The sequence below is a fragment of the Peromyscus maniculatus genome, chromosome 7 (assembly GCF_049852395.1).
Source record: "Peromyscus maniculatus bairdii isolate BWxNUB_F1_BW_parent chromosome 7, HU_Pman_BW_mat_3.1, whole genome shotgun sequence".
Classification (NCBI taxonomy): domain Eukaryota; kingdom Metazoa; phylum Chordata; class Mammalia; order Rodentia; family Cricetidae; genus Peromyscus; species Peromyscus maniculatus.
The window spans coordinates 89,996,959-90,009,262 of record NC_134858.1 but is presented as its reverse complement, the minus strand read 5'-3'; the positions used below and the strand labels follow the sequence as shown (position 1 = coordinate 90,009,262).

The following is a 12,304-nucleotide window of genomic DNA, read 5'->3' as shown; positions in this document are numbered from 1 at the left end:
TTTAGTCAGCAAAGACCTATACCATGTACTCAGCCTCCTGTCTAGTGAATCTAATGTGTAATTTCTGAGAGCCGATATTCTTTTTATATCTTATTCTTAACTTAAAGACGCCTGGAGCTGAAAAGAGGACTGGGAAGTCACCCAGTAGTGTGTGCCAGCACATGACTGACAGCACACACCCAGGTCTATCTCATATGGAGGTGACCATGATGACCAGCCTCCTTTTCAGGTTATCCTGTGTATCACAGAAAGAGTGACAGTTGGATCAACTGCAAAGAACTGCTGTAAAAATGGATATTTGTATCATTATTACTGATTCACTAGTAAATTGTACATGGGTATCAACACTGTTTAAAATGCTCTGTCACTCAGTTGCTCAGCGTGTACCGCTAGACAACTGCCAGTCTACACTGGGTTTGGGTCAGAGACTTTCCTCTCCCAGAGACTGAGGTTCTAGCAGAAACATACAAAACAAAACAAAACAACAAAAACACATTTCCTAGGCAAAGAAGTAACAAATGTTGGCTAACAGAATTTGTTTACCAAGCAGTATATTTTACAAAGCATAAAAAGTTAGCTACAAATCAAGAGGACTCTGAGATTCCCTCTTACCCCTGTCAGAATGGCTAAGATAAAAAACACAAGTGACAACTCATGCTGGAGAGGATGTGGAGCAAGGGAAACACTCCTCCATTGCTGATGGGAGTGAAACCTTGTACAGCTACTTTGGAAATCAGTATGGCGATTTCTCAGAAAATTGGGAATCCATCTACCTCAAGACCCATCTATACCAATCTTGGGCGTGTACTCAAAGGATGCTCAATCATACCACAAAGATACTTGCCCAACTATGTTCAAAGCAGCATTGTTCATAATAGCCAGAACCTGGAAACAACCAAGGAATGAATGAAGAAAATGTAATACTCAGAAATGTAAAATGGAGTATTACTCAGCTGTCAAAAACAAGGACACCAGGAAATTTGGGAGGCAAATGGATGGAACTAGAAAAAATATCATCCTGAGTGAGGTAACCCAGACCTAGAAAGACAAACATGGTTTGGTATTCATAAGTGGATATTAGTTGTTAAATAAAGGATAACCATGCTACAATCCATAGACCCAGAGAGGCTAGGTAACAAGGAGGGTTCACAGAGGACACCCAGATCTTCCTGGGAAGGAAAATAGAAGGTTTCGTGAAGGCAGGTTGGGAATGGGAACATGAGAGATCAGGCTGGGGGGAGCAGAGGGGAGAGCACTACTGGAGAGGGGGTGCACTTTGGGGTCAGGTAAAAACCTGGCACAAGAGAATCTCCCAGGAATCTACAAGGAAGACCTCAGCTTAGATTCCTAGCAATATCAGATATGTAGCCTGATCTGGACATCTCTTGTAACCAGGTTGGTACTGAACATGATGGTCACCAGAGAGGCATAATCCAGCAACTGATGGAAACAAATGCAGACCCACAGCCAAACATCAGGCAGAGTTTGGGGAATCCTGAACAAGAGGAGGAGAAGGCATTGTAGGAGCCAGAGAGGTCAAGGACACCACAAGAATACTCACAGAACCAACTAATCTGGACCCATAGGGGCTCACAGAGACTAAAGCCACAACCAGGGAGCCTGGGACTGACCCAGGCACTATGCATATATGTTACAGTTCTGTAGCATGGTCCCCTTGTGGGAATCCTAACAGTGGGAACAGGGGTTGTCTCCAACTCTTTTAGTCCTGAGTCACCATATCAAGCTCATTGTACTTTCAACATCAATGTTCATGGACTAGAGAATCGACTATGTGCATATTACGTTTGGTGAATATGAAAGGCTTAAATAAAATACTGTGGTTCTTTTCAAATGTTTACATTTAGCCTCATATGTCACAAGGATCCAAGACAGGTGAATATTTAATTGTTGTAATTGTTCTCAGGAAAAGCATATGCCTTGTTTAATAAAGACTACTCTGTTAGGCCTTAAATAAAGAATAATTACTAGGTCTTTAAAAAGATATACCTACTAGGTCTTAAAAAGGGGGAGTTTATTAGGTCTTGCTACTGTCTGAATCATTATTTTCTTTCACTTCCATTGAAGTGATAGTTTAAACTTTTGTTGTTATCTGTGTGATTTATATATATGTAAAATGTAATTTAGTGCTAGATAACAACAGTGTCTCTGGTCTTGTCCTGAGTTCCAAACCCTGTCTCAGTGACAGGATTATTCTTGCTGTACATGATACACCCCGTCAGATCACACCTGAGGTTATGCAGAGGGCTGACTCAAGATGCAGACTGGTCATGCCAGCAAGACACATCACATGTTTAGAGGATTAGAATGTTCCTATCTGCCTGACCTCTAGGGAGGTAGGGGACTAGAGACTTAGTCCAACCTCATAGCCAAGTGTTTTAGCAGTAATGCCTATGAACTGAAACCCCAATATAAACTGTACACTGAGGCTCAAGTCAGCTTCCCAACTAGTAAACACAGAAGCATCAGGTCAGGAAAGCAGTCACTGCAATCCCACTGGGTGAAGGGATGAATGCTTTGTTTAGGGCAACAATCCAAGCTTTACACAATGTGTGTAGGGAAGGCCATGCAAGAGGTATGGTAGGTAGGTGGAGGTCAGAGAACAACTTTAAAAAGTCATTTTCTTCTTCTACAGTGTGTATTCTGGGAATTGAACTCAGGTCTTCAGGTTCAGCAGAAAGCATCCCAACTCACTGAACCATTTTGCCAGTATTTCCCTGATGTGCATTTTTATTTGTCTAATTTTGAGTTGTATTCCTTAAAATGAAGCTTTACTTACCTGTAAGGGCCCTGTCCTGAGAGTTGTTAGAGAAAATGATCACATCTGAAGGGGTAAGGGGACTCATGAGACTGTCAGAGTGGAAGGGATCTGGAAACCTCAAACTTGTGTCAAATGCCTGCTCTGAGGGAAGTCTTGTTGGCAGTTATGAAACTGCAGAGTCGGTATTGAGTCTGGGTAGCTGTCAGAACTAAATTGAAATATGTACCCCGATAACTGAAAAGTTACTAGCCCACTTTAATTATAGGAATAGAATCAGTAACATGAGGAAAGAAGCTTTTAGTTCCTTTCTGGTACTCCTGGCCTCATACCATTTCAGAGTAGCCTGAAATACAGAAGGAGGCATTTGGTGGTATCAGGATATGTATGCCTTGTGTTTCTGGCTTGGGCAGGCAAGGATTACTCTAAAGAATTCCCAATCATGTTTCCCAGAGCCTAACAAAGACCTAAAGAACTCAACAAAATAAAACAGTGGCCAGTGTGAGCCTGAGTGCTGGGTTGTGTTCACTCAAGAGCTAGCTGAATGTTACAGAAAATAAAGCTGGCACTGAAGTCACCCACTCAGATACTGGCCAGGGAGGAAGGCCTCAAAACAAGTGTATGAACTGCCTGGCAAAACAGTGACTGTCAGCTTTTTCCATGGAGTTTAATTAGACTTGGGTTCTCCTAAATAATACTCAAAATGTCCAGGAAACAATACAAAATCATAGCACAAAAAGAGCCATAAAAAGGTCAACTTCTAGAAAATAATATCAAAAGATGTTAATGCTAAGGTGATACCAATGTTGACTTATGTATAATATAGGTATTTAATTAATTCTTCTGGGCCAAGGGATGGCTCAGTGGGTAAACGATCTTGCAACACAAGCATAATGACCTGTAGTTGAGCTCCAGAACCCACACAAAGGTAGAAGAAGAAACTGACTCCACAAGGTTGTCCATTGATCTCCTAATGTGTGTCCTGGGCACAGAAACTCACACTTACACATTGTGTACACAACACTGAAAGTAAATAAAACATTTAAAAATGTTCCAGAAAGTCTGGAAAGACTGAACGTCTCAGCGAAGAAATAAAAGATATAAAAGAGTAGATGCAAGTTTTAGAACTGAGATAATACAAAGAAAAAGAAATTTGAACATCAGTGGATGAAATCAATAGTCACGTGGAGATTATGAGAAAAAGCTACGAACTTAATCAGTGAAAATTGTCCAGCCAGACAGAGAAACAATAGAAAAACAGACAGATGAATTATAGAAAAACAAAGGATGTAACTCAGTAGTAGAATGAATTCTGAAGGTGGGTGAAGTCCCCAGTTTGAGCTCTGCCGTGTATCATGTCAGTTTTGCTTCTGTTTGCTTTTTAGATGTTATATTATAATATGCTTATTATAGAAAACAGACACACAAACACAGTTTAGATAGATCAACTAAATGACACAGGCCTTCCTAGAAAGGCACACCACTAATGGTGACTTGGTAAGAAACAGAAAACCTAAACAGAATCACAGCGAGACAATGAATCAGTATTGAATCTTCCCACACAGGGAAACTGGGAACACAGTATTTCTCTGATAAGCTACAAAATTTCCTTAGAAAGAATGAATGTCAAGCTTTTGCAAATCTCCAGGAAATAAGAGTTAATGTATCCAATTAACTTTGTTGGCTCTGAGTGACCCTAATGTAACAAGACTCAGAAACTATGAAAAGAGAGCTCTAGTAACACTGCTTAAGAACTTAGACCCCTAAAGTCAACAAAACATTACAGAACAAACTCTAACCATGTCACACTATATGTACACTATAACCAAGTGGAATTTATCTCAATAACAATACAGTATTTTATTTACTTGAGTGTATATCTTACATTTTTAGAGAATTTTTATTCACATATATTCTTTTATAGCCAACAATATAATTTTAATATAAAAATCAACCAATGTAACCATACTACTAAAATGAAAAGCAAAACTTCATTTAATCTCAATAGACCCCAGAAAAACCTCTAAGGAATCCAATTTTCTTTTCTTTTTTCTTTTTCTTTTTTTTTGTTTAAAAATATAAAGCCAAACATTCAATAAAGAGAATGGAACTTCAGTAATCTGGCCAACAGCTCATGGAACATTCCAGAGCCAGCAACAAAAGAACCGAAAAAGACTGCTTCCTCGAAGACCAAAACCATAAGGGTGTTTAGTCTCCTCTCCATTCAGTGTTATGCTGGAGGGTCCTGCTAGGCCAATTATGTTAGAAAAAAGAAATGAGGAAAGCAGATTAAAAATAAAAATGGGTAGCAGGGTGGTGGTAGCACACACCTTTAATCCCAGCATTTAGGAGGCAAAGGCAGGTAGATTTCTGGGTTTGAAGCCAGCCTGGTCTATGTAGTGCTAAGACAACCAGGGCTACAGAGAGAAACCCTGTCTCAAAGCAAACAAACAAACAAACAAACAAAAAGTAAAATGTGACATTTCTACATTTCCTCTATAGAAAGGTTTCTGAGGAAGTCACTAAGAATTATTCAGAACATGAAAAAGCTGTGTGATGTGATCAGACAGAAGATCAATAAGCAATAGAAAGAGAGAGGGAGGGAAACAGGAGAGAGGGACAAAGGAAGAGGACAAGAGGGGACAAAAAAGGAGGGAAGAGAAAAACTATCAAGATAATAATGATGTAATGTTCTCTAAAATTTCTTTTTTAAACCTAAGTAATTTTCCTCTCTTTCAAATCCCAGAGATTTCCTAATGGTTTTGCTTTAAGTGGCATTCTTATTTTCTGAAGAAGAATCCAGACTGGAAGCAAGCAGCAGCACCTGTAAACTGCATGCTGGTGTAGCATGCTGAAACACCTCACCACAAAATACTGTAAACTAATAATCTTGAAAATGGTTTTTACAAGAACCATGAAATGTTTACAGAGTAATCTGTAATATTACTATAGAGTTCGTCAAAATACAAAAAAGAAGATATGTCAAAAATAAACCCTATTTCTTCTTGACATTTTCTATACTAGGTATATTATATTCTGAACTTTAAAAAAAGGAAAACAAAGCTGGCAGTGTATTCCTTCACAGTGAATCCAACATGAAACAGTCCTTAGAGTTTGCCAGACATAAATGCTGAATGCATACCCCCTCCTATAACTCTCTTCATAGACCTTAAGGCAGCTTCTCGGCATCTGTGATGTGAAGTGTTGGTCGTTTCATGGGTTTCTTTGTGATGAGAGAACTAGCAGTGGAGGGGCTGAATATTGAGTAGATTAAGAGTCACGGAAGGACCCAGTCAGCCATATTCTACAGTTCTGCAATGGAAGAGGTGCTTGTGTGTAGACACACCCATCAGAACTATATGCATAATTGATATTCATAGAACCTCACTGCATAAACTCAACCCTACAAGGAACTGGAGAAGCCGTTTCTCAATGAACAAATGAAAATGTTGGGAAAAAAACCCAATCAAATTTTGGTGTGGCATTTATAACCTAAAATATTCCTTATTGTACTCACACCATGAATCCTCCCAAAGAAAAGTGTACAGTTAACTATTTCCTTGTCTTTACCAAATGTTAAGGATCTTGTGGGTTGTATGGGGGGAGGGGGTACATTCCAAAATATAGGGTGTATTAAAATGGAAGCAGAGTGAGTGGCAAATTCACAGTGATTAAAATTAAACCTGTCAAAATTGTTTGAAAAGGTGACTTGTTCTTTTCCTTTTAGCTTTCAAAAAGGAAATGTTTTCATTATACAGTGTACAAAAGTATTATTGCTACATTTATATAGAACATTATATTAGGACTATTTATATAAGGATCATCACCAAGCCAAGTACACTGTCAGGAATGCTGCCAAGTCATGACTTATCTTATAACTAGATACACAGAAAGGCATGTGGCTTACTGTAAATAGCTTGAAAAACTATGCATATTAAAGAGACTTCTTAAAGCATACATAATCTTAAAGCAAACAGTTACTCAAGCAGTTAAGCCATTATGTAAAATGAATTCACTCCCCATTTCTTATCTTTATATTGGACATTTTGCATTCCAATGGTACATATTTCTGTGTAGTTTGTATATGTAATATATATCATTGTGTTTGTTGTTTATGTTTTAGTAGAGATGGATATCTTCCATATCTTCTCTTATTAAGATGTCTATTCTCATTTAGTAGAACTATTCTCATTTAATTACTTAATTTATTTGACTGGTTGCTTAACAGTGAAATCTTAAATTATCCCACAATTGATGCTATCATAAACAACTGTGAGACAAACTTATGTAGACAACTCTGTATATCAATGTCTTAAATTCCAGAAGCAGAGTCAGTGGGTAAAATATTTGTGCACTTTAAACACTGTTTAAATTGATAGCCACTGGCTGGGTAAAATATTTGTGCACTTTAAACATTGTTAAATTGATATCCAAAAGCTTTAAACCAATTCACACACTGAACAAAAAAAAAGTGGACAATATAGTGGTTTTTCACAGTGTTTGCTATTGTCTATCTTGCAGGAAAAGGAAACTTGTCTTGATTTCCCAGACACTGTGCTGTAACTGCATCTGGAGGTCATTCCCATCCCCACTGCAAGAAATGTCTCCTTTGTCATTTGCTCATTTGTTGCTCATTAGTTTTCATTTCTTTGTCATTGATAGGAAGGGCATCAAAATTTTATTTTATGTTAAGACTTTTCCAAAAGTTTTCATTTTTCTCATTCAATGGTTTGAGTTTTGTTTTTCAGGATAGATGTTTTCCTTCCTAAATAACAGCATATTTATGTATTTCTTCCAAAAGAATATGTGCTATTAAGGTGGGTTTTAGCACAATGCTGGTGAAATATATAAGAAATATGAACTTGCCTTTATTTTCTGCTTTAGACGACGCTAATGATTAGGATACTCAGTACACAAAGGTTTTGTGCCTTTGTCCCTATACTAAACATCATAACCATCAATATTCTTGAAGGAGAACACGTGGTTTCCTAAGGAAATATCTCAAAAGGGTCTTTAAAAAAAAAGAAAGTGAAAAGAAGATGAAAATCCTCAGGAAAGATAACACATTTTTCTATAGTAAGTAATAGCTACTCTATCCAGAAAGGAAATATATACATGAATTACAAACCACAGATACTCTCTGTAACTTTATTGCTTTTCTTACTTTAACATCATATTTTCTTTATAAACATGCATACATAAATATATAAGAGGACCATGAGCATCCAAAGTAACAACAATTCATTCTGTACTCCAAGTGTCCTCAAAGGCTACAGTATACATACAAGCTCTAACTGTACCTATTCACTGATGCACACTCTTTTGTTCACGTTTGTGTTTTAATTAGCACTTTGCCATTTTTCCATGTTAGAACATTCAGGCCTTCCCAAAGTCTAGTGCTCTAGATTATATATCTCCTATCTCCTGATGCACCATAAAATAAAATTTTAAAAATTAAGAGACTTTTTTTTTTTCAATTTTGTGCTATTTTATACTAAATTAAAGTCTGTTTTTACTGTACTTTCCAGGTTCCCTCTTGAGGGAGAGTTGAGCCTCAAGAGACTTAACAAAGTGTGATGGAACTAGAAAGTTTATTAAACTTTCTTATTGCCCCTAAATCAGCTGTTTCTTGTGGGCATTTAAAGATTGTACTTACATTGCACATAATGTGACAGATTTCTGTCCTCTGATCTGGTGAAGTCATTAGCCCATACAATGTCACAGTGTGACTAATTTAGTGATAATGCCTTGGATTCTTTATTTCCCTGTGACAAGGGTCAGGAAGGTGGATGTTACGTGTTTACTTCCACAGTAGCATCTGGATCCTTGAAATACCTTGGAAACCAATCTTATGGCATAATGTCTTCATTTGTACGTCGGTTACTGGCTCCACATAAAATACTTCATACAAATAAAACCACAAGCAAACTGCGGATCTAAAGAGTATATACATTCACACAATAAATATAAAATCTAAGTCCCGAAAGGCTAATGTTGCACTCTGTAACACAACAGGAGAAACAGGCTCTATCTTGTAACACAGTCTCTGCCCATCAAACTTTGCCAAGTTATCTGAACCTGTCAGAGGCCTGAGGAGAGACCGTTGGAGCTGCAAGGAGGGGACTGCCTGCCACTGGTGCAAAAGGGAAACGCTGGGAGAGGGTTGCTCCAGTAGGGTCTGCACCCTCTTGTCACCAGGGCCCAGTGACTCTCCCATGGAGCCTTCACCTAGTGCCCCATTGACCTGTCAGACCCCGGGTGCAAACAGGACCCCAAAGCAGGAAACCCCGCCCACACCACCACGCTCAAGTTGCGCAACCACCTGCGGCTGAACTCCAGCCTGGGACGCTGCCCCGCCTCCAACACCACTGCCAAGGACCCCGCGCCTTCCCTCATCCCTCAAACTTCCCGGGACCCCCTCTCCCCGACGGCCCCGCTCACCGCCCGCATCTGCAGGCGCCTCCGCCGCGCTCCACTATCCTGCCCGGGGAAGGAGGAAGGCACAGAGGAGGTGGGGCGATCCAGGGCGGGCAGAGGGCGAGCCTCCAAGGGAGGGCTTCCTGCAGGGTGGGGCGCCGCCGTCCTGATCCCCAGCCAAGCGAGGGGGAAAACAAGGTGCAGTCGCCAACAGAGCCCTTAGGGCAGCGCTCAGAATCTCAGAAGCCGCTCGCCCCTCCGCGTTGGGTCTGGCCTAGCTTCGCAGCCTCACTGCTCTGATCTGGGAGGAAGAGGGACAGCAGCCAGGAATGGGGTGCTGCAGGAGGCAAGAACAGGCCTGCTTGTGGTTTCTGACTCTTGAAAGAGGACATTGGTTAATTGGTTAATTAACGCTGTCGGGCACAAGTACTATATCAAACTAAAGTGTTTCATCCCTGCGAAGGAAAATTAAAGAAGCGGGCAAACCCAAATGTCCCTTGACCTCTCACAGAACCACAACTAGACACAAACAGATCTGAGAACTTGGCCTTGTTGTGCTTTGGGAGGAGTTTACATGGGGCAGGCACTTGGGAGTGAAGTTCTGGAATTTTCCATTTTGCTTCGCACGTGATTTGTCAGAATAGATGTAACAATTAATAATGTTCTTGTCAGTAATAACTGCCAAGAACTCAAATGAAGAAATAGCATTGTATTGAAAGCAAAAAAACGGAGACGCTTACATCAAAGTCTTAGCAAAATTTAATGTTTAACTTTGTTTTAAATTTGTTGGAGGGGCCAAGAACTTGAGCTTGTCAGTGCACATATCTACAGTGGCCACATGAGAGATACTAAAATTCAAGATCAAAACATGTCTGTGAAGCATTGTTTGGGAGACAAAACGAATATATGAGAGCAACCACAGACCCCACCCCCACCCCAGCCTGTGAGCGAAGACAGAATCAACAGAAATCAAGGGGTTCGTTCTGCATTTTCAGATTGAGTGACCTTCCAACATGAACCCTTTGGTGGGGTTCGGGGGTGATCGATACACTGCTTTCTGTCTGATTCTCTGCTGCTTTCTACCTAAGTCTCTTTGAAATTTGTTTTTTGTTTGTTTGTTTTGATGGATTTACAACAGTCTCATAGGGAGCGGCACTATTAGGAGGTGTGGGTTTGTTGGAATGGGAGTGTCATTGTGGGGTGGGCTTGGAGGTCTCCCTTGCACAAGCTTTGCTAAGTGTGACACTCAGACCACTTCCTGATGCCTGCAGATCAAGATGTAGAACTCTAGGCTACCTCTCCAGCACCACATCTGCCTGCACACTGCCCATTTCCCACCAGGATGATAATGGACCGAACCTCTGAACTGTAATCCAGTCCCAGTTAAATGTTGTCCTTTATAAGAGTTGCCATGATCTCGGTGTCTCTTCATAGCAATAGGAACCCTAATTAAGACAATTACTGTTGGAGCAGTCCAGTAAAATTAAGGTTTTTATAATGGCACTTTGCATTTCTCAATCCTGTCTTTCTGTTGCAATGTTAACATGCACACAAGTTATAAAGTGTACAAACTATGAGGTTTTGGTGAGCAGTCGATCGCTTGTCTTTTGCCAAAACTTAGAGAAAAAAAAAATAAGATAGCATGTATAACTTCCCATGTATGTGATTTCTCCTACTTTATTGTTTTGGTTTGCTTGCTTGCTTATATCTGTGTTTTCAGGTCTCTTAAACCTGGAAATTGATTTTTTTGTAGGGCACATCCATTACAGGTGAATCCATAGCTTTTGTAAAATCTGAAAATTTTTATTCTGTATATTATGTAGACTTTTTAAAAATGTGCATAAGCACACAAATTAATGGATTGCATTGTGACATTTTCTTACATATATGCCAACATACTTTGTTGTTATTCATGCTTCTCTCCACTACCCTCTTGTTAGGTCCTCTTTTTCCTCACTCCACCCCATCCCAATCCCCTTTCTGGTTTCGTGTTGCCTACTTTCCATTAGCTTCTATTCTCACTAGTTTCTTTTCCTGTTGTTGCGATAAAGTACTCTACAAAAGCTACTCAAGGGAAAAAGGATTCATTCTGGCTCACGGTTCAAGGCTACAGTACATCATGAATGGAGTCAGGACAGCAGGAGTTGGAAGCAGGGAGGTCATACCATGCACACAATCAGAAAGCAGAGAATCAAGAGTTCATGGTGATGGTCAGATAGCTTTCCCTTTTTAGTGTAACCCAACCTAGGGAATAGTACCACTGAAGTCCAATTAACCTATTAAGACTACTTCCCACAGGCATGCCCAGAGGTTAACATAACACAAAAAATTGTTCACTGATATTCCCAGAGGATTTTCTCCTATGTAATTCTAATAAATTGATGGCATTAACCATCACATGGACCCCTTCCTTCTCCTGTGATCCACTGAGAAAGAGAGAGAGAGAGAGAGAGAGAGAGAGAGAGAGAGAGAGAGAGAGAGAGAGAGAGAAGAAAGAGGAGGAAGAAGGGGGAAGAAGAGATGGAGCTATATCTAAATCTAAAATTTCACAAATAGTGTGACCTATACTTATCTGTGAATATAAGGATAAATATTTAGAATATAGATATGAATTCTGCCTTTATAGTAAAGTGGTAGCTGTAGGTTCAATTCCAAGATTCCTGATACTAGCTTCAAGCAGTTGGCTAGGTTGCCAGGACCAGACATGTTTTTCCTGATGTTGAGTGGACCTTACGTTCAACCAGAGAGCTGATGGTTATCATCAAAGTATCACAAAGTATCACTACTGTACCCTTAGTATTATCTCCCCTCACTGGTCATTGTTGTGGTTCACAGGAATCATAGCGGGGTAGGACTGTTGGTTGCTTCCTTGCTTGGAAGCTTCCATGGCATCTTTTGGTACTATGAAAGCTCAGGAGGGAGGCTTTTGGCATAGAACCAGCTCAGATCTTCCTGCTCCTGTGTCCAAAGCAAATGGTGTCTTCAACGATAGGGACTCCATGTGATATTTGTATTTAGTAAACTGATTTATTTCACTAAATGTAATGATCTCCAGTTTCATCTTTTTTCCTACAAATGTCCCAATTTATTTTTATGGCTAAATAAAATAAA

At 39.8% G+C, this 12,304-nt stretch overlaps 1 protein-coding gene across 4 annotated transcripts in view; it reads right to left on the bottom strand.

Annotated features, from left to right (window-relative positions):
- Plscr4 (phospholipid scramblase 4) overlaps nt 1–9,491 on the bottom strand; it is a 36,419-nt gene extending 26,928 nt beyond the window's left edge. For 3 of the 4 annotated variants that reach the window (XM_076576825.1, XM_042281436.2, XM_006986948.4), the window contains exon 1: nt 9,218–9,491. The gene's annotated coding sequence lies outside the window, so the exon portion shown is untranslated. Of the gene's footprint in view, nt 1–8,432; nt 8,713–9,217 lie in introns of all 4 variants that reach the window. The other variant, XM_042281435.2, reaches the window with a different exon arrangement.
- Nucleotides 9,492–12,304: the final 2,813 nt, after the last annotated feature.